The sequence below is a fragment of the Sorex fumeus genome, unplaced genomic scaffold (genome assembly GCF_029834395.1).
Source record: "Sorex fumeus unplaced genomic scaffold, SorFum_2.1 ptg000128l, whole genome shotgun sequence".
Classification (NCBI taxonomy): Eukaryota; Metazoa; Chordata; class Mammalia; order Eulipotyphla; family Soricidae; genus Sorex; species Sorex fumeus.
The window spans coordinates 34,066,466-34,087,063 of record NW_026606185.1 but is presented as its reverse complement, the minus strand read 5'-3'; the positions used below and the strand labels follow the sequence as shown (position 1 = coordinate 34,087,063).

General features: G+C 37.7%; 1 pseudogene; it reads left to right on the top strand.

Annotated features, from left to right (window-relative positions):
* Positions 1-19,215: 19,215 nt before the first annotated feature.
* On the top strand, positions 19,216-20,319 carry LOC130045410 (origin recognition complex subunit 2-like; annotated as a pseudogene).
* The last annotated feature ends 279 nt before the right edge of the window (positions 20,320-20,598 follow it).

The following is a 20,598-nucleotide window of genomic DNA, read 5'->3' as shown; positions in this document are numbered from 1 at the left end:
TCGAGCAGGCGCCAGTAATGTCTCCATTTGTCCCTGTCGCGTGCTAATGTAGCCCAGTGGTGTCTGTTCATTCTAGGAACATGAAGAGCCTCAAACCGATTGTTCAGAGTCTGGACGAAGAAGTCTGACCATCTCATAGGTGGGCGGCCACACGATCTTTTGATGTCCTGTGGAATCCAGTCGGTAATGGCCCTAGTCCAGTGGTCGTCTCCAAATCTCATTACATGTTCGACCCATCTGATTTTCGACGCTTGACAAACAAGACAGCATCCCTGAATCTTGACCATCTACAGAGGTCAGAACTCTGGATTCTTTCTCTCATTTGAATGAAGCTTGATACTCCAAGCATAGCTCTTTCGATTCCTCTTTGGGAGACCCAAATAGCGTTCTCATCTTGTTTTCATAGGGCCCAGATCACTGAGGCATATGTTAATGCAGGAAGAAACGTGGAATCAAAGAGATGTGCCCGGAGCCAGAGGTTCTTTGTCCTCTTAGCTATTTCTTGGCATTCTTGAAGGCATTCCAAGCCACTGCTTCCTCCTGAGCAACTCAGGTGTCAGGTCATTTGTCATGTTGACTTGTCGACCTAGGTACACATAACTGTTGCATTCGGGGATGTTTGTCCCATTGAGAGTGAATGGAATTTCAGGAATGAGACTGTTTCTCGTAAACATTGTCTTGGTGAGATTCAGCTGTAGTCTGACCTTTCCACACTCACGGTTGAAGTCCGGCAGTATTTGTGCCACTTTGGCACAAATTTGGCTGATGTTTGGTGTTATAGGAATAATGTCACAGGAAACAAATCATAGATGGATATATATATATATACACACACACATAAATATATATATTATATACATATATATCTCTTGGAGAGTCCTGCAAGCTACCAAGAATATCCCACCCACATGGCAGAGCCTGGCAAGCTAGCCTTGTCATATTCGATATGCCAAAAACAGTAACAATATCAGGTTTCAGTCCCCTGAACCTGAAAGATCCTCCAATACATTAGGAAAGATGAGTAAGGAGAGGCTGCTAAAATCTCTGGGCTGGTACAAATGGAGATGTTACTGGAATCCTCTCAAGTAAATTGATGAACAATGCGATGACAGTGATACAGTGACAGTGAATTTCTCTATATAATGATAAATGCGATTTGAAAATAATTTCTCAGAGTATGTAGAAAGGACAGTAATAAAATTTTTAGCATATACACACAAACAAACACAGGCACATTTTTTTTCTGCTTCCTTTCCTAGTATTCCAACAGCAAACAAAAGTAAGGTGTTATGGTAAACCAGATATGCCTAAATCTAGGCAAACACTTACACAGTGGGATAATCTGCATGATAAAACATTAAATTTATTTTCAATTAAACTAAGTTGGAAACTAAGTAGAGATTTGTTTTTCTCTCCTCATTGTTGTTTGTATGTGTGTGTGTGTGTGTGTGTGCATGAATGTGTGTGTGCATGTGTGACAGAGAGTAAAAAAAATGACTATTTTTAAATTTCTGACATCTTGTTTAATGCTGTTGAAGTTAGAAGGGAATGAAAACAAAAAGAAAACAGTAATGTCATAGATAAATTGATGAATTAACATTTTATTTTTTCATTTATTTATATCTATTCATATAAATGATTATAGCCAGGGGAACTCTTTTTTTATAATGCCAAAAAGGAGAAGTAATTTGATATTTAGTTAAAACACAGCCCATTCTATATAGAATTATATGATCAAATGATTTTTACTTTCAATTGATTGAAAGAAAGGGCTTATCTAGTCTTTTTCATAAGGGCTATTTCCTTAGAGATCTCTGCTCCCAAGTATGATTACCAAAAATATTATTATTTAAAAATGCACCCAATATTTTATCAATTAATACAGATGGTAACTGTGATTACATAAAATTATGTATTTCATCTATGCAACTCTGTCAGCAATAATCTTTGTTAGTTGTATAATGCCATTTATTTTGAAAACATCAATGCAAGCAATAATGAGAGACACTGAAGTTGGTGGGACCCCACAGGTGGCTTATGTGGAGTGGAAGAGAGAGAGTCACTTTCTCCTGATCCACCTCTGCCACCCTGGACCCACCTGACAAGACTAGAACTGCTAAAGTCTATGATGAGTCCCTGCATGGAATGGACCTCAAGTCTCACCCGCCCTGCCAGGTGACTGTCAAGCCACATCTGATGTCCCTTTGGTCTTCTCTGCATGGGAGTAGATCCCCACCACCCTATCTCTTGGGGGGCCACTGTTTTAGGCTGGAGTGAGGAATTGCTCTTTGCGGAAAAGGAAAGTCCATTCTACTTCTTACCCAGGGTTTCTATGTCCTTGTCTTTCTCATAGAAAGGAATTTCAGGAGTAGACGAATAGGGAAGTAAAAACAGATTTTTTGGGGAGGCTTTTGTGAAGAGGAAGAAGGAAGAGAGAGAGAGAGAGATAGAGATAGAAAGAGAGAGAGAGAGAGAGAGAGAGAGAGAGAGAGAGAGAGAAAGAGAATAACATAACGTGTTCAAGAGAAAACACAGGCTTTCCAAAGGTGGAGAGAGCCCAGCACACATTTTAAGAGAGAAGATGTGGGCACCACATGTATGTCATCACCTATGCATGGCCATGTGGACACAAGCAGAACATAGGCTGAAGGAGCATTTCAAGGTGGCTTTTATAGGGTTTCTCCAGTCTATACCCACAACGGGCTTTCTAGATAGGTAAGTCTGTTGCTTGGTTTGTTGCCAAGTGTGTATATGTATGTGTGTGGTGGGGGGCGGGGTATGAGTTGGGATGGTCGTTCAAATACCTTTTCTTTTTTTAAAAAAAATTATTACTGAAACACCATGAGGTACAGTTATAGACTTACAAATTTTTGTGCTTAGGTTTCAGTTATACAATGATAAAACACCTTTTCTTGATCTTTGTTTCTGTTGCATCTTCTTTCCTAGGCTGGATCTAGCATTCTTTGGACTAGCTCTAGGTAAAGGTCTTTTGCTTGCTGTATCCACAAGGTGGGTCTGGACAGTCTTAGAGCTAGGTAGTTTTATTACTCCCTAGGAATTCCATTGACATGGGATGGGGGGGGGGGGAATTCTCTAATCTACCTGCCTACATCAACATCATTGAGAGGTCAAAGATAGGTTGAAACACCAGCCAGTTTCCTCTATTTCCATGCTGGCAATAAATAAATTTACTTGAATGAGAACATGCAGAGGCTGTTCATTAAGTATTTACTACTGCTGAAGCTATCAAAAACAAAAAGGTAGGTAGGGAAGTGGAAAAGTTTTATGATAGAAAAAGAACGTTACATGTGTTAAGATTGGAGAGTAAAGGAATAGAGAAGCTGAAAATAATGACAAAATCTTGTTATGTACTGACTGCTGCAGAACTTATGGTTCAAAATCTATGGTCATATAAACATTTATGATCTGAACATAGAGTGTTTGTTGTCTCTCACCAGAAACTTAAAGTACGAACAATGAAGACCCATTTGTCTATCAGATTTGAGGCACAATATATGACCAGAGATAGTTCAGAAAATATACTGAAGTACAAGGGCTAAAGATATAGTAGTATAGAGAGAGATTAAGGAACGTGACTTGCCTGCCACTGCTATGGTTCAATTCCCAGCATCACATATGGCTCCTCAAACATTGACAGGAAAGATCTCAGGGCACATAGAATAGAACACAGAGTGTGTTCTCTCTGCAGCTCACCAAAAAGGAAAGAAAAGAAAATACCTTGCAAAGGAATGAGAGAACAGCAGGTAGAAGGTTTGACTTGCAGGCTGATAATCCAGTTGGGTTCTCCACATCTCAGAAGGTTCTTTGAACTTGCCAGGCGTGAGTCCTGAGCATCACCAGGTGTGGTCCAAAATCACAAACCCACCACCACCACCACCACCACCACCACCACCACCACCACCATCACCACCATCACCACCAAAAAAATCCCCAAATCCCAAACAAACAAAAGCCTTGAGCTGGAAAAGATAAAAGAGAGACTGCATGCAAAACACAGAGAATTTAAACAAAATAAATAACTTGAACATCTTATAAAACATTTATGTATCCACAACATGTTAAATTATGTCATCTTCATAATTTGAGAACTAATTGTGTAATGTATTTTTCCCAATCGGAAGCAATTACAGAGAAATAATAATTAAAATTAAATGGTTAGTTGATAGGCATCTAATTTTAAAGGCAAATTTATAACACCTCCTGAAAAAACTTTTGAAGTGAATTTAATGTGGTTCACCAGGGCATTTGATGAATTTGATATGATGAGGGGCGAGGTCTCCCATCCCTAACTCCATGCATGTGGAGTAATCCTTTAGCACCCGCTCTCAGCCTCAGGGAGACCCTAAAATTAGGGTTCATTTTATAACAAGGATGATGATTAAGGTACACTCTCATGTTTTTCTGACTGATTCACTTAACTCTAGTTAAACTCAAAAAATCCTGCTATCATCCAGCAGCATTATAATTTAGATTGTGGAGGAGGAGCCGTCTGGGATGTTGAGATGCATCAGAGTGGCAAAGACATATTGTGCAGTTAATTAACCTCACAGAAAGATGAAAGAAAACTACCCAGCAGCACAAACTTGACTTATGTTTATTTTTGTATTTGTGCTTTTGTCCTCATTTGGTTTTCTTCTCCCCAGCCCACTGCCATATGCTGCGGGGACTCAGCGGTAATTATCTTACCCATAGACGAAACAGCAAACAGAAACTTCACCATAAATTCAGGACTTTGCTTTAAGGAAAGTACATGTATTTAGCAGGAAATAGAACAACTTCTTTCACACAGTCAAAAGATACTGAGAGGTTTTTTTTTTAGGCACGTGTAGATATGTGTCTATAACAAATCCATATTTTGTATCTGAGGCTATGTGGTCCCCTTCCGAGATAAATTTAAAAATATAAATTATCCATAACATGGCACACTGGAAATACATTAGTCAAGCACTTAACAAAGTAAAGCTCCCAGTTCCACAAGCCTGAACTATCATAAATTCCAAAGTAGAACTCAGGCATTTCGATTTCTCACCCTTCTTGTCCTGAACATAAAAGCCAGCAGTAAGCTCTGAGCACCTCACCTGAAGTACATGTACAGGTGATTCTAATAAGCACCTAGACTGAAAGTAGTGAATTATATTAAATTTATCTGGGGAAATTTATCTTTGTTTAGTTTTTCTGGATATTTTCAATTGGAGTAGTTTTGCTCTGTCTAATGAACAGTCATTTCCACCATGGAATAATTAGTAATTGTATTGTGTTCATTTTTGGAATTAAACAACTCAGAGTTGCAGAGTTTAAGCACCAAGAGTGAAAATTTGGGACCTTTTTCATTTTCATTTGTATTGATCCATGTGACTACTATAAGGTGCATTTAATTGCTTTGACTAAAGAGGTCAATTCAGATTAAGAGATAATCCTTTCAGATTTTAGTGGAGTGATTGATGTAGTGTTTTTCTTGGTATATATGCTTTACTATGAGACAATGTAGGTTACTTTGAAAATATATTAGAAGATGATGAATTATAATGATGCAAAGACCTAATTTGGAAACCTATAACCTGAAATCAAACTCTTTTTTTTCTTAATGACAAATAATAACACATTTTTATACTCTACTTTTCATTTAGTTATTTCAGATGCAGAGAAAACTCAACAAAATTTATTGTGTGCTAAATGAATATATCAAAGTTGGGTTAAATGATATAAACAGTTTTTAATCTTGGAAAATACCTCTTAAAGACTGGACCTGTAGTGGGTCAGGTATTTGTCTTGAAATTGCGAATTCAGGTTTAATCCCAGGCACCTATATGGTTCCCTGAGCCCTGGCCAGGAAGTGATTCCTGAACACAGAAGGTAGCAATAAGCTCTGAAAACCACTGGATGTGGCCCAAGCAAAAACACAAAATAAAGGACTTATTCTCCTCTTGACTAAGAAATTGCTGGTATCAGTTAAATGGAATTTAAGATTAAACCATAAAATGAAGATCTAAAAACTTTTAAATTATGTCTTGTAGAATTTTATGCCCTTTCTGATATTACAATGTAAAACAAAGAAGTCATCTAATTTATGAATCTTTGATCAAATGAACTTGCCTAGGATCCTGAAACTTCTCTATAAGTAAAGTACAGCTATATACACATTGCTCAAAATTCTGGGCTTGCTAGAGTTGTAACGGGATATATAATTTTTAATATGGAAAATTATTTGCAATGAATTTTCCACTTGGAATAGGTATAAATATGTTTCCATTATTTGTTTGAGAGGATCTTGGTATTGTAAAATATATTTGATTAAAACCTCTACGATAAGATCCTTCATTCTAAGAGAAATTTTTAAAAACTTTGAATTTGTTTTAGGACCACACCAGCTCTGCTCAGGGATAACTCGTGGTGGTGGAGGACTATGTATATAGTGTTGGGGATTTTGAAATGGGTATTTCACATGCAAGGCCACTGTCACTGTTACTGTCATCCCGTTGTTCATCGATTTCCTCGAGCAGGCACCAGTAATGTCTCCATTTGTCCTAGTCCTGAAATTTTAGCAAGTGCCACACTGGAGGCTCTTTCAGGGTCAGGGGAATGAGACCCATCTTTGTTACTGAGTTTTGGCATATCAAATACACCATGGGGAGCTTGCCAGACTCTGTCATGTGGGCAGGATACTCTCCGTAACCTGCTAGGTTCTCCAAGGGCGAGAAGTAGACAATAAGAGGTCGCGCAGCCACTGGCTTTTGGGAGCTTGGTTTTATAGTCTCTAGGTCTTGGCTGTTGATGAGATTACATGGCTCCAGGGGCAGTTGGTGGGTGTAACTCCTAGCTACAGGAAGATGGGGGATCTGGATGGAGGAGGCCCAGTCCCAATCCCAGCAGGTTTGGAGACCTCAGCCCTGGGTCCCGTACAGAATCTCCTGCCCCAGCACCTGGCTGTCCTCGCTGGGACCCTTGGAGGGTGGTGGGTTGAGTTTCCCTCCCCACCCGGAGCAGAGCCCCGGCACCTGAAGACCTCTGAAATCCAGCCACAGATAAGCTTAAGACCACTCTCCACACGCTCAGATGAGCCTCACACATGAACGAACCGGCAGAGCAACCCAGGTCTGTGGGACCCAGGACTGAGATCCCCAAGCCTGCTCAGATCAGGACAGGGCCTCCTCCACCCACATGCAAAGCAAATCACTTATATCTTGCACTATCTCTTCATCTCCTAAAGTACCTTCGCTTAAAAAAAAATACCTGAGCAGTCTCTACTTCCCAGTCAAAAGTAAAGTGTCTGAACTATTTTATGTCAAAAATCATCTTGAGCCATGCAATAAAATAACGAAGAGTTTCATAGCCTCTTCAGAAATAATAAATTTTAAAACAGGAAGCAGTATTAGCATGCATTGAACATTGCCATAAAAGTGGAAAAGAGATTTGGCTAGCATGAAACAGAGAAGGCAAGTACTTTGCATTCTTAACAAAACAGTTGACATACTATAAGTGTATCATGAATTGGGTAAAATTAAATACTAGAACCCTTCTTCCACAGTCAGACTTGTTATAAAATTTATAATATCTGTGACTAAATGAAAAATTGGAGCTTCTTTCTGAAAAATTAATATTTCAAGATGAACTCAAGAGAGCATAAAACTAAGTGGCAGGGCACCTAACATGTAGGTCCCTATCAGCCATCATAGTTTGCAAGTTGATGAAGTCAGTCCTGACAAAAGGTCAACTAATTAGGTGGAAACACTTGTGGGTGTATTCGAGAGATTTTGTTATGGAATGAAATAAGATATTGAAGGACCAATGACTTTATGAACACTGAAACTTGGAGTGTGTGTGGTGGGGGGAGGTGATGGAGACCACCCAAGCAGCTTCAGGTCCCCCCAGGGACTATTAGTCAACTGTGTCACAGGTTCAGATGAGGACCCTGAGGATGCCGTGCAGCTCCAGCAGGCTGTGTACAGGGTTGTACCCAGCAATGTTCAGAGAACCACTGTGTCAATGATCAAGCTGGACCACATGTGTCCCATATGCCTTACCCCCTCTATTATCCATCTTGTCCCCCAAATTTAGATTATTCTATTATTTTAATGTGCCATAAATTTCTACTCTCCTTCTGATATTTTGTCTGCTATTTGTAGTAACAGACCATAGAAAATCACAGCCAGACTGGATTTCACACAGGGACGGTTCTCTTCCTCTTGAGGCAGATCATGGGAATGTATCAAGCTTAAGAAAATAATCTCATTGCTCTTTATGATCTAAAACTTGAAAGATGTTATGCTATGTCCATTAAATAGTGGGTTTTCTCATCTATTTACACAAAAACCTGTATTAACTTTATTTCTTATTACTTACTATAACATTTCTTTAAAATAGGACAATATATGATCTTTTCTGTCTTCTATTATTTAAGATATTTTCAAAGTTCACATGTATTATTGAAAATATAATCATAAGGGATTTTGATCTGAAGAAATGAATCTTTTTTTTTAAATTTTTTTTTATTAGTGAAACACCATGAGGTACAGTTGTAGATTTACAATTTTTTGTGCTTGGGTTTGATTATACAATGATCAGATACCCATCCCTCCACCAGTGCCCATTTTCCACCACCATGGATAATATCCCCCCACCCCCATCCCCCCATTCCCCCCTGCCTCTGTGGCAGGGCAATCCCCTGTGTTCTCTCTCTCCTTTTGGGTGTTGTGGTCTGCAAAAGAGGCATTGAGTGGCAAACATGTTCAGTCCATAGTCTACTTTCAACATGCATCTCCTCTCCTGGGAGGATCCTCCAAACACCCTTTATTTGGTGTTCCCTTCTCTATCTGAGCTGCCCTTTCCTCTAGAATGCTCGACTGGCCACTAAGCTATGGAGTAATCCTCCTGGTGCTGATCTCAGCTATTCTTGGGTATTAATCTCATATTTTGTTACTTTATATCCCCCAGATGAATGCAATCTTTCTATGTCTATACCTCTCTTTCTGACTCATTTCGCTTAGCATGATAGTTTTCATGTTGTACCACTTGTATGTAAATTTCATGACTTCATCTTTTCTAACAGCTACATAGTACTCCATTGTGTAGATGTACCAAAGTTTCTTTAACCAGTCATCTGTTCTTGGGCATTCAGGTTTCTTCCAGTTTCTGGCTATTGTAAAGAGTGCTGCAATGAACAAATAAGTGCAGATGTCACTTCGACTATACATTTTTGCCTCTCTGGGATATATTCCCAGGAGTAGTATTGCTGGGTCAAATGGAAGCTCAATTTCTAATTTTTTGAGAATTGTCCATACTGTTTTCCAGAAGGGCTGAACCAGTGGACATTCCCACCAACAGTGAAGGAGTGTCCCTTTCTCGCCACATCCGCGCCAGCATCGGTTGCTTTTGTTCTTTTGAATGTGGGCCAGTCTCTGAGGTGTGAGATGGTATCTCATTGTGGTTTTGATCTGCATCTCCCTAATGATTAATGATGTAGAACATTTTCTCATGTGCTTTTTTGCCATTTGGAAAAGAAGAAATGAATCTTTGATAAACAAGGTTTTTATTTCTCCAAATCCCCTCATTATCCATATATAAGTGTTTTTATCTATAAAGAGCTAAAATCATATTGTATGTCAGATTTCAATATTATTTTTTCTTTTTTTTGTTTTTGACATTGTCAGTTTGGTGCCAGAGAATTTGTAAACTCAAAGTTTTCACATAGAAAGCATTAGCTATATAGATGCATGGTGCTAGTTTAAACATTTTCCATCTTATTCCTAGACTATTGATACAACTTTCAGATGCATCCCACAACACTTTTGACATCATCCTTTTAGTTACAATAAACTCTCGATAGTTATGTAAAACCTAGTGCAAAACTGAATTATCTTATTTTTATAAAACCTCAAAAATTTCAAAGATCAAGACCAGAGAAATAGTACAGTGATTAAGGCACTGGTCATCATGTAGTAGACCTGGGTTCAAACCCGGCACAATATCTCCTTTCCATATGTGACGCCTAAGCACGGAGCCAGAAGAGAGCCCTGAGAACAGCACTGAGTTCTAACACACTCCTCCCCCAGCAAAGACTCAAAGATCATTAAAACTGGTCATTGGTGGTGCTTATGCTATGCCGAATAATGCTATTTTCTCTGGCAGTAGTGCGGAGAGCCCCACAGTACTACACTGACTTATTTGAATAGCTGCGTCCGTGACACATGGTCTGCAAATTTTAAAACATTTCTATCTTGATTTTGCATGTACATTATTTATTTACAAGGTCAAGGACAGAAAAATAGATCTAGAAGATAGTAAGCACATTATAGATGATTTTTTGGCGGTCATAGAGATTGTAAAGCCCTTGCCTTGCAGGTGACCAACCTGAGTTTGGTTTTTGGCACCGCATAAGGTTCCCAGAGTTCTGCCAGAAGTGATTCCCCAAGTAGAGAGCCAAGACTATTCCTGAGCCAACCTGGTGTAGCCAAAAATCAATAGAAAATAAATGAGGGGAAAGATGACATTTTGGAGTGACAAGATGGAGAGTAAAGGAAGTAGACTTGAAAGAGTAATGTGCTTTGACCCTGCTATTGTTAACTTGAAGTTCCAGAGATGTATGGATTGACAATGAATAGCTATTATCACTGGGTGGAAAGGAACCCTGGAGAATAAAGGGGTCAATGCAGATATCAAGTTGATTCTGTTTTTCCATAAAATAAAATTATGGTATCACTAAGATAAATAATTTTGAAAAAAGTATTAGAAGAATAGAGGACTATAGTGGGAAACACCCTTTCACGGTGTAGCAAGAAAAATAAAAAGAAGCGTAAGAGGCAGACACTGATCTACAGGTGAAGGGTGGATGTTTCGGAGAAGCTATCCCCACAGAAACCTAGAGAAGAAAGCATTACAGGAGGATCCATTTCTCTTAGTGCGAATGCTACTGTTATGAATTTATTGGTAATCTAGAAAATATATGAGGAGGGCAGTTGCTATGGTGCATCCTTGTAAAAAATCCTAATCAAGGGATTTTACTAAGCATTATATTGGCAAAAGCATGGAGACTATTTTATAAAATAGTTACTCTGTAGGAAGCTCAGAGAAAAAAAATCATGCTGTGTTCAATTTGTAGAAATGTTTTGGTTTATTCAAGCACAAAGGCACACAGGATGACAATGCACCTTTAAAGATAAATTATCAAGTTAATTTCTACCTAACTCAGGCCAAGAAATTCCACACAGAACACTTGACCACATGAAATTTTTTTTAGTTCAGTGTTCAGATAAATGTAGACATCTCTGCATTCTTAAAAAGAGAAAGATAAATACTTTAATTCATATAGGAGACATGTTCCTCATTTAATCTCTGCTATTATTTTATCATTTACAATAAATGGTTCAATAAAAATGAAATGTGATATTTTGCCATCAAGCTATGTTTTTCTCTTGCTCTTCAGTGAGCGCTGTGTTGCATACAAGTCATTTAACTTTCCCCTAAGGTTTATTGGTATTAGGTAGAGATCTTGATTGATAACTGTTTATATGCAACACTAAACCTTCTTGTGTTTTGCTTATTTCTAGTAAATGAAAGCAAATCCCTCTAGACCTTAAGGCAAAATTTAAATCAGTATTTTACCTCATGCTGCACTATCTCACCTTTCACTGATCTAATACTGCCACAGCAAATACTCTTTCTATCACAGCCAAAGGGATCAGGCAAGTTTAATTGCTTCAGAGTAATTCAATTGAATTTGTACTTTTACTGGCTAATTTCCAGCAGGAGTAGTGGATGGTTGAAACTGGTAGTCAACCTGTTACATATAAGTCACTTTGATGCAAGTGTTTAGAAGTGGTCTTTTAGTTTTGTTCTTTTAAAGAAACAAATACTAACAGGTTCTATTATTACATGCCACCAAACAGAAGCTCTAAGAATGGCTATTCTTTAAAAATTCTTTCACTTATTTTAGTTAGATCATAATTTACCATTTTCATTTCAGACCCATTAGGGGCAGCAGAACACAAGTTAAAAGACTGGAATAAAAATATACAATGTCATTTTCCTAAAACCATTAGTTCAACGTGATTTGTCTAAAAGATTAATATTTCAGCAATATGTTTCAATTGAAATCAATAAGTGTGTCAAATATAATAAATGTAGAAAAGAAACTAGCATTTATCAAAAAGAATGCTTTAAAAACAAAAGGATTTATGTCACCTTGCTATGAATATAAGATAATCTGCTTCTGATATTAATGGCATTGGATTTTGTTTTCATTTTAATAGTTGCTCTTTTTTAAAAAAAAATTCCATAGAATTTACACTTTAAGTCTGGAGCAATATTACCATTGAATTCTGTAAAAGAATTTGATTTGTACATTTGATTTATTTGGTTCAAACTGAGACTTAAAATAATTTATATGTAAAAGACTTTTTTTGGGGGGAGGGAGCACACCTAGAGATGCTCAGGGGTAACTTGTAGCTCTACACTCAGAAATTACTTCTGGAGGTGCTTGGGGGAACCTGTAAAAGTCTTAAAAACCAGGAATCCTTAAAGCAATAGGCAAAAAAGGGAGGATTTACTTGATTTTGGCATTTTCTTACACTTGAACACTTATTTCAAATTATGCAGTTTGTTGAGGTTTTCTTTTTAAAGGCAATTTTTATTGAGATAGCATAGAATTGCAAGATGTTAATACAGTTTAGGGATACAGAGCTGCCACATATTGTCCAGGCAAGAATGTTAATATCCCTGCATCACTGTTTGTTGTAGTCTCTTAAGCACACATTCCCTACACTAAGTTGTGTGTAGAGAATTTAATACTTTTTATTGGAAAATTTCTATTCTCTTTTACTTCTCTAAATCCTACATATGATATCATCCATTATTTTGCTTTCTTGTTTTGACTTATTTCATTTAGATGACCTCCTCTAGATTCTGTTATCACATGTAGTGACAAAAGATATTATTACTTTTCTTATGATGAATAGTATTTTATTGTGCACACACACCACTTTTTCTGTTTCTATACCTTGGCTATTCAAAGAGTTTTGCAATAAACATAGCTGAACATATGTCTCTTTGCCGTGGAGTTTTGTGACAATTGGCCAGATGACCTAGGAGCAGAACTTCTAGATCAATTGATACATCTATTTTTCATATTTTGAAAAAATTTGATATGATTTTACATAGAAGATGAACTGATTTACATTTCTACTCTGTAAAAGGAATCCTATTTCTTCACTTCCCAACCAACACCATTTCCTTCTGGCTGTTTTGATGTAGGTTAGTCTCACAAGTGTGATATGTTATCTTTTTGTCATTTTAATTTGCACTTCACTGTTTTTGAGTAATGCTGAGCATTTCTTCACATTCTGGTATTCACCTTCTTATCTGGAGAAGAGTTTAGGTTTTCTCTCCACTTTTGGATATATTTTTGTTGTTGTTGCTTTTGAAGTTTGAAAATTCTTATATTTCTTCAATTCAGTAGAAAGTTTTTGCAATAGTTTTTTTGCTCTCCATAAAATTTTTAGTTTGATATAATCACATTGGTTGAGATTTTTGTTTTCCTTTTCATTGGCGTTAAACCTCACTGAAGCCAATACCACAGATTTTGCATATGTTTCTTTGATACATTTTGTGATTGTGTGTTTAAGATCTAAGTCTTTAATCCATTTTGAGTTAACTTTTGTATGTGCTGTAAGACAGTGTCCTAGTTTTATTCTTTTATATGTTGTTATAAAATTCTTCCAACACTATTTGCTGACAAGAATTTCTTTTGTTTATGTTCTTGTCTCCCTTATCACACATTAACTGTTCATATGTATGAGGACTTTATTTGAGACTCTTAATTCTATTTCAGCCATCTGTTTGGTCTATTTCGATGCCAATATAATATTGATATTCGATGCCAATATAATATTGAGTACTACAGCTTTGTGATATGTATACGTTGAAGTCAGGCAGCAAACTCAATGCTTTTTTTTGTTCAAAGAATTGCTATACCTATTCGGGGTCTTTTGCCGGCCTAAATAAATTTTAGTTATGTTTGTTATATTACCTTGAAAAATATAATTGGAAATTATCTTGAAACAATGTAGTTTTTTGCTTATGAGGGTCAATTTTACAATGTTAATCCTTTGGCTGGAGCGATAGCACAGCGGGTAGGGCATTCGCCTTACTAAGCGGCCAACATAGCTGACCCAAGTTCAATTCCTCCGCCCCTCTCGGAGAGCCCAGCAAGCTACTGAGAGTATTTGATATGCCAGACACAGTAACAACAAAGTCTCCAATGGAGACGTTACTGGGCCCGCTCGAGCAAATCGACGATCAACGGGAGGGCCTTTACCTTTACCTAATCCTTCTAATGTAATTTCTTTCTAATTACTCTGTCTTCCACTATTTAATAATGACATACATTTTGATGTATATATCTTTTCTTATTGTTGTTGTGCTTGAGGCACACCCAGTAGTGTTCAGTACCTACTTCTGGCTCTGTGATCAGGGAATTACTCCCAGTGCTGATCAGGGGATAATATGGGGTGCCAAGGATTAAGTTGGGTCAGCTACATGCCAAGTAAGCAACCTATTTGCTGTGCTCTCTCTTTGACTCCTCTTGTCTTATGACTCATTCTAAGAAAAAAGACTTTCAATTTTTCACCACTATGATATGATATTAGTATAATATGAGTATGATATTAGAGGTGGATTTACCATATGTAATCCAATTAATTTCTGGTCATATTAGGGTTTTCTCAGTTTTCATCTTAGTGAGCCCAGCTCAGGGGTTCTCAGTTGAGTTTATCTTTTGAAGAATCAGAGATTGATTTTATTGATATTTTTATTGTCTTTTTGTGTTTTACATCACTCTCTACTTTTAAGATATTTCATTTTTCATTTCATCATCCTGTTAATCGTCGATTGCCTCGAGAAGGCCCCAGTAACGTCTCTTTCATCCTAGCCCTGAGATTATATTCACGGCTCTTTAGGAGAATGAGACCCATCATTGTTACTGGTATTTGGCATATTTGGTAGGCCACGGGGAGTTTGCCAGACTCTGCCCTGTGGGCAGGCTACATTCGATAGCCTGCAAGTTTGTCCAAAGTAGGAATGAGATAATAAGATGTCATAATAGGCCGCGCGGTTCCGGGATCTGGATTTTATAGTCTCTGAGTCTTGGCCGCTGATGGGATTACACGGCGCCAGGGGGCCAGGTGGTGGGTGTGACCCCCGCCTACTGGAATTTGGAGGATCTGGGTGGAAGATGCTCGACTCCAAATCGAGTAGGCTTGGAGTAAAAAAGTAGGCTTGTAAAAAAGTACAAGCCTACTTTTAAGATATTTATCATTTAATTACTTTTCCTATTGACTTTAAGAATGCATTTTAGTTATGAATCTACAGTTCCCTTTGACATTGGAAGTGGTCTTCTGAATACACCCTTCTTTACAATTTGTAATTCACATCAATACAACAGATTTCTAATAAAGTATGTATTTTTAAATATGTCGTATACAATTGTTAATTATGCAGGCCTTGGTTGTCCAAACCGTGCTTTCCAAAGATTTTAGGAATTGCCAACCAAAACTTCTCAGACATAAGTTTTGGGCCCTTGAATATCCAGTCTGATAAGTGTGTATTTGTATACTCATGGACCATATCAGATAGTTTGTGCTATTAATGTAATTTATGGTGAATACCTATTTTATCTATCTAAATTCCTAGATTTCATTGCATTGATTTTGCCTCTTGAGTACTAAAAACTGATTACCTAAGGCTATCATCCCCAGGATTCCACATCTCAATACCATGGTCCCAGTAAAAACTCTGAACATCCAGGTTCTATGAACTTCCCTGGTTGGAATTCTCCCTCTGTGAATCTGCCAAGATAGCACAATTAGAAGTTTGTGTTTTACTTTCCTAGACTTCACCTACAAACCTTTCCCTAATTTAATCTTCATTTTATTAAATATATAATAAAGTATGACCTGGAACAAAATGAAAAATATTGGCAGTCCTTTAAGCTAACCCGCACAGCTGCCATGGATTGCAAACATATTTCTACTTCTATGAGTCCTACTTAGCATACAAAAGATAGTCTTGAAGACACCAATCACAAACAAAAATTAAGCTCTGTGAGATTTTGTGACTTTTAAACACTTAAATTACCCTGGATGACAACGCATAATATTTTTGTGTTGTAAGCTGAATTGCATCTCTATATTATTTCCTCTCGAGAAAGTAGCTTTTTCAAAATAGATTTTAATTATAGTGTGATTGCAAATGTTTTATATTTTAGATCGTACTTTTCTAAAGATTAAGAAGCAGCTTGAAAGAGCCTGGAAATAAGACATGCAAACTTCAAGAAGAATATGAATTATATGAGTTCTGTTTCTGTTTTATTGGAGGAGGACAGACTCAGTGGTACTTGGGAGCTCCTCCTGGATCCTGTGTCATTATTTTCTTGGGGGGAACCATGAGGTGTCAGTTTGAAACTGTTTTCCCACATGCAATGCATTTATTCTCATCATTTGATATATCTTCTTTTTACATGAGTTATGCTTTTTAAATCTTATTTTGAGAATGGAAACTAAACTTTGACTTTCTGATGCTCTTTTAAGATTATGGTGCTCATGATTAAAATTAAATGATTTAAAGGAGAAATATAAAAAGGGGCAAGAGCTGAGCTGTTATTTTCTTTAGTATTTCAGAAATGAGGACTATTATATAAATACCACACAGTTAATGTACCAAGATATGTATATTGGACTATTTCAGTTGTATTGTGTTGTTCAGCAGACTGGAGCAATAGCACAGCAGTACGGCATTTGCCTTGCATGCAGCCGGCCCGGCAGAGCCGGGTTTGATTCCTCTGCCCCTCTCGGCGAGCCCAGTAAGCTACCGAGAGTATCTTGCCTGCACAGCAAAGCCTGGCAAGCTACCCTTGACATATTCAATATGCCAAACACACTAACAACAAGTCTCAAAATGGAGACATTACTGGGCCCTCTCGAGCAAATTGATGAACACTGGGAGGACAGTGACAGTGCTTGTTGTTAAGCAAGGGCCAACATATTTAAATCATAGGTAATGGGTGACAAAATTCCCAATGTAAATGTACATTCCAATTTCAATCATGGTAGATAGAAAGAGTCAACTATCAGGACAATAAATAAGTCTTGGGACTAGTGGTTTCCTCTATTATGTTTTAATTCTTCCAAATGTAGATATTATGCATAAAAGGTATTGTACCTCTGTCACAGGAAAACAAATTGGAAAAAAGGCAGGATAAGAACCCTGTGTTAGGTGTGGGTAAACTTGAAGAATTGTCAACATTTTCCAGTCTTAGGAATCATGTCTTAGGAGCATAAAGTGCTGTTGAGGAACTTTTTCCCCCTCTTATCCGGAAGTGATTTGTAAAATATATAAATACTTTAACCTGCTTTGTGCTGTGCAAAATTCAGAAACTCTTATGAGTATTTTCTGGTTACCCACCCGAATCTACTCTCCATTCTTTCTCTCTCTTCTGTGAACCAGGATCAGACCTACAGAAATAAGGAATGGTTGCTTTATGGTTTCCATTTGACCACAGCTACTGAGGACATTAATAGAAAATGAGAGGGAAGAAAAAATTTCAGGCCAAGAGATTTTCTTTTTCTTGGATGCTTCCTACCTGATGCAAAGGATTGGTGTCATCTGTCAAAGATCATCACTTCTTACGGACAATTTTGTTTCCTCCAGATTCAAGTAACTCTTCACTTCTATTTTTTTTTTTTTGATACAAGGTTGTAACATCTTCCATTACTGTGAGTTCTGGTATGCAGTGTTCCTTTTGGTTTCTTGTAATCCTGCTGATAATTTTGTACCAGTCAATCACCTTTTTTTTCTGAGAGTGCTATGTTTTTTCAGGCCCTGAATGGATCAGTAATGATCTGGGAATACTGAGATTTTATAGAAAAAAAAGTACTGGTATAGAAGAATGTTTGCTTTATTACTTCTGCTTAGAATGCTTCCTTTAGACTTTTCAGTCTTCCTAGTATTGGTTTAATGATTCTTTCAACCTGAATACTTCCTTATGCAGGAAGTCATCTCTCAAACATTTTTCATTTTTATATTCTATGTACTCAATTTTTCTCTGGTGTTTCATACAATACATATTTTACTATGTCTGTATTTTAATATCTATTCATTTCTCCATATTTAATAAACACACTGTAAATTCCTGATGTAAAATGCTTAATATATCTTAATTGCTTATACTTTGGAGAGTTTGACTATTGATTTGACTTATTCTGTTAATAAGGTAGATGATTATTTTGTAAGCAGTTCTGCTTAATCCAAAAAATAGAGTAAGAAGCTATTCTAGAATGATAAATATGCAGATATATTAAAAATCAGTATAAAGTGTCACAAATCACAAATCACAAATCATCCTGTTATTCGTCAATTGCCTCGAGCAGGCCCCAGTAACGTCTCCTTTATCCTAGCCCTGAGATTATATTCAAGGCTCTTTAGGAGAATGAGACCCATCATTGTTACTGGTATTTGGCATATTTAGTACGCCACGGGGAGTTTGCCAGACTCTGCCATGTGGGCAGGCTACATACGGTAGCCTGCCAGTTTGTCCAAAGTAGGAGTGAGATAATAAGATGTCATAATAAGATGTCGCAGCCGCGCGGTTCCGGGAGCTGGTTTTTATAGTCTCTGAGTCTTGGCCGCTGATGGGATTACACGGCGCCAGGGGGCCAGTTGGTGGGTGTGACCCCCGCCTACTGGAATTTGGAGGATCTGGGTGGAGGACGCTCGGCCCCAATCCGAGTAGGCTTGGAGATCTCAGCCCCGGAACCCGCGTGGCTTTGTCCCTCTGCTAGTACCTTCATGTGTGCGGAGAGTGCTCTCAGCATGGTGGTGGCTGGTCCTGGAGGTCTTCAGCTGCCAGAGTCCTGGTCTTCAGCTGCCAGAGTCCCAGGGACTGCCCTGCCTGGACCTGCAACCCTATAAAGGCACCGTTTACTGGAATTTATCTTCTCCCACAGAGGCCCAAAGCTGACTCCTCTGGGTCGACCACTCGGCAGAATCACATCTGACAGGCAAGAGGTGCCCGGAGCCGTGCAGGGGGGGGGGGGGGGGAGGGGGGGGGCGGAGATCTAGCGGTGCGTGGCGAGGCCGGCAGGCATCTTGCCCCCTCCCCCTGTTTAGCGCGAGGGGAGAGAGTTACAGGGGACTATCTGAGTTTTCCAGTTGCAGAATGCGTAATATCTTGAAAGGTTGGCAATGATGAGTAGACTGGAATTAAAGAAAGACAAGATGCTGAAGGTTCAGTTTGTGGGAGATGATGATGTTCTTAATCACATTCTTGATAGAGAAGGAGGAACTAAATTAAAAAGGGAATGACCCAAGCTTTTGGTCACAAAGAAAACCATAAAGAAACCAGAAAGTGATTTGGAAGAAGATGAAAAGGAAGTCTTGAAAGATCAGAACTATGTGGATGTTTTAGGAAGAGATGTTCAAGAATCCTTGAAAAATGGCTCTACTCTAGATGGTGGGAATAAAGTCTATTCTTTTCAAAATAATAAACACTCTGAAAAGATGGCTAAGTTAACTTCTGAACTAGTAAAAACACTGAGAAAAAGTGTTTCACTTGATGTAAAGAGTGATCCTGAAATTATCACAGACATTCCTCAAAGCAGCAAGGGGCATTCTGCTTCAGATGAAGTTCAGTCGAAGCAGACCGATGACAAAAGTGAATCGCAACCAACAATACCTCGTAATGTAAGGAAAAGAAATGAACCAGCATCTCGGTCTGACAGTGAAAGTGAGTATTCTGCTTCTAACTCGGAGGATGATAAAGGGGTTACACAGGAATATGAAGAGGAAACTGGTGAAATCATAATGAATAAAAAGAATAACGCTCAGAATAGAGTGGTTCCTACTTCTATTTGCAAAGAAACATGTTCTAAGAAAATAAAAAGAGATAAAACAAACGACTTAGTTGAAGAATATTTTGAAGCTCATAGCAGTTCAAAAGTTTTAACCTCTGATAGAACACTACAGAAACTAAAGAGGGCTAAACTGGATCAGCATACTTCACATACCTTATTGAGCAAGATTCCTCCTTCCTTTTCTGCTGAACTTGAACAACTAAACCAACGATATGAACAATTATTTCATAAATGGATATTACAGTTACACCTGGGCTTTAATATTGTGCTTTATGGTTTGGGTTCTAAGAGAGATTTACTAGAAAGGTTTCGGACCACTATGCTGCAGGATTCCATTCATATTGTCATCAATAGCTTCTTTCCTGGAATCAGTGTGAAATCAATCTTGAATTCTATATAGAATGTATTGAAATAAAAATATTAATGACATAGAAACTGAATGAAAATATTTGACAAATTTTGGGACTAATAACAGTGAAAATGCAGGTTAGATATGATGTTTCATGTTCCTGGTGAAATATAATAGCAGGTTGTTATTGTGTGTTCAAACCATAAAATTCCCTGTTAAAATTACAGTGTCACTCTTTAATTCCTGAGTTTAATGTAATATATACCAGTTAAAAATATTAAATATAGTTAATTGATGTGTAAATTAAATTGGTTGTATTGCTAAGTATTT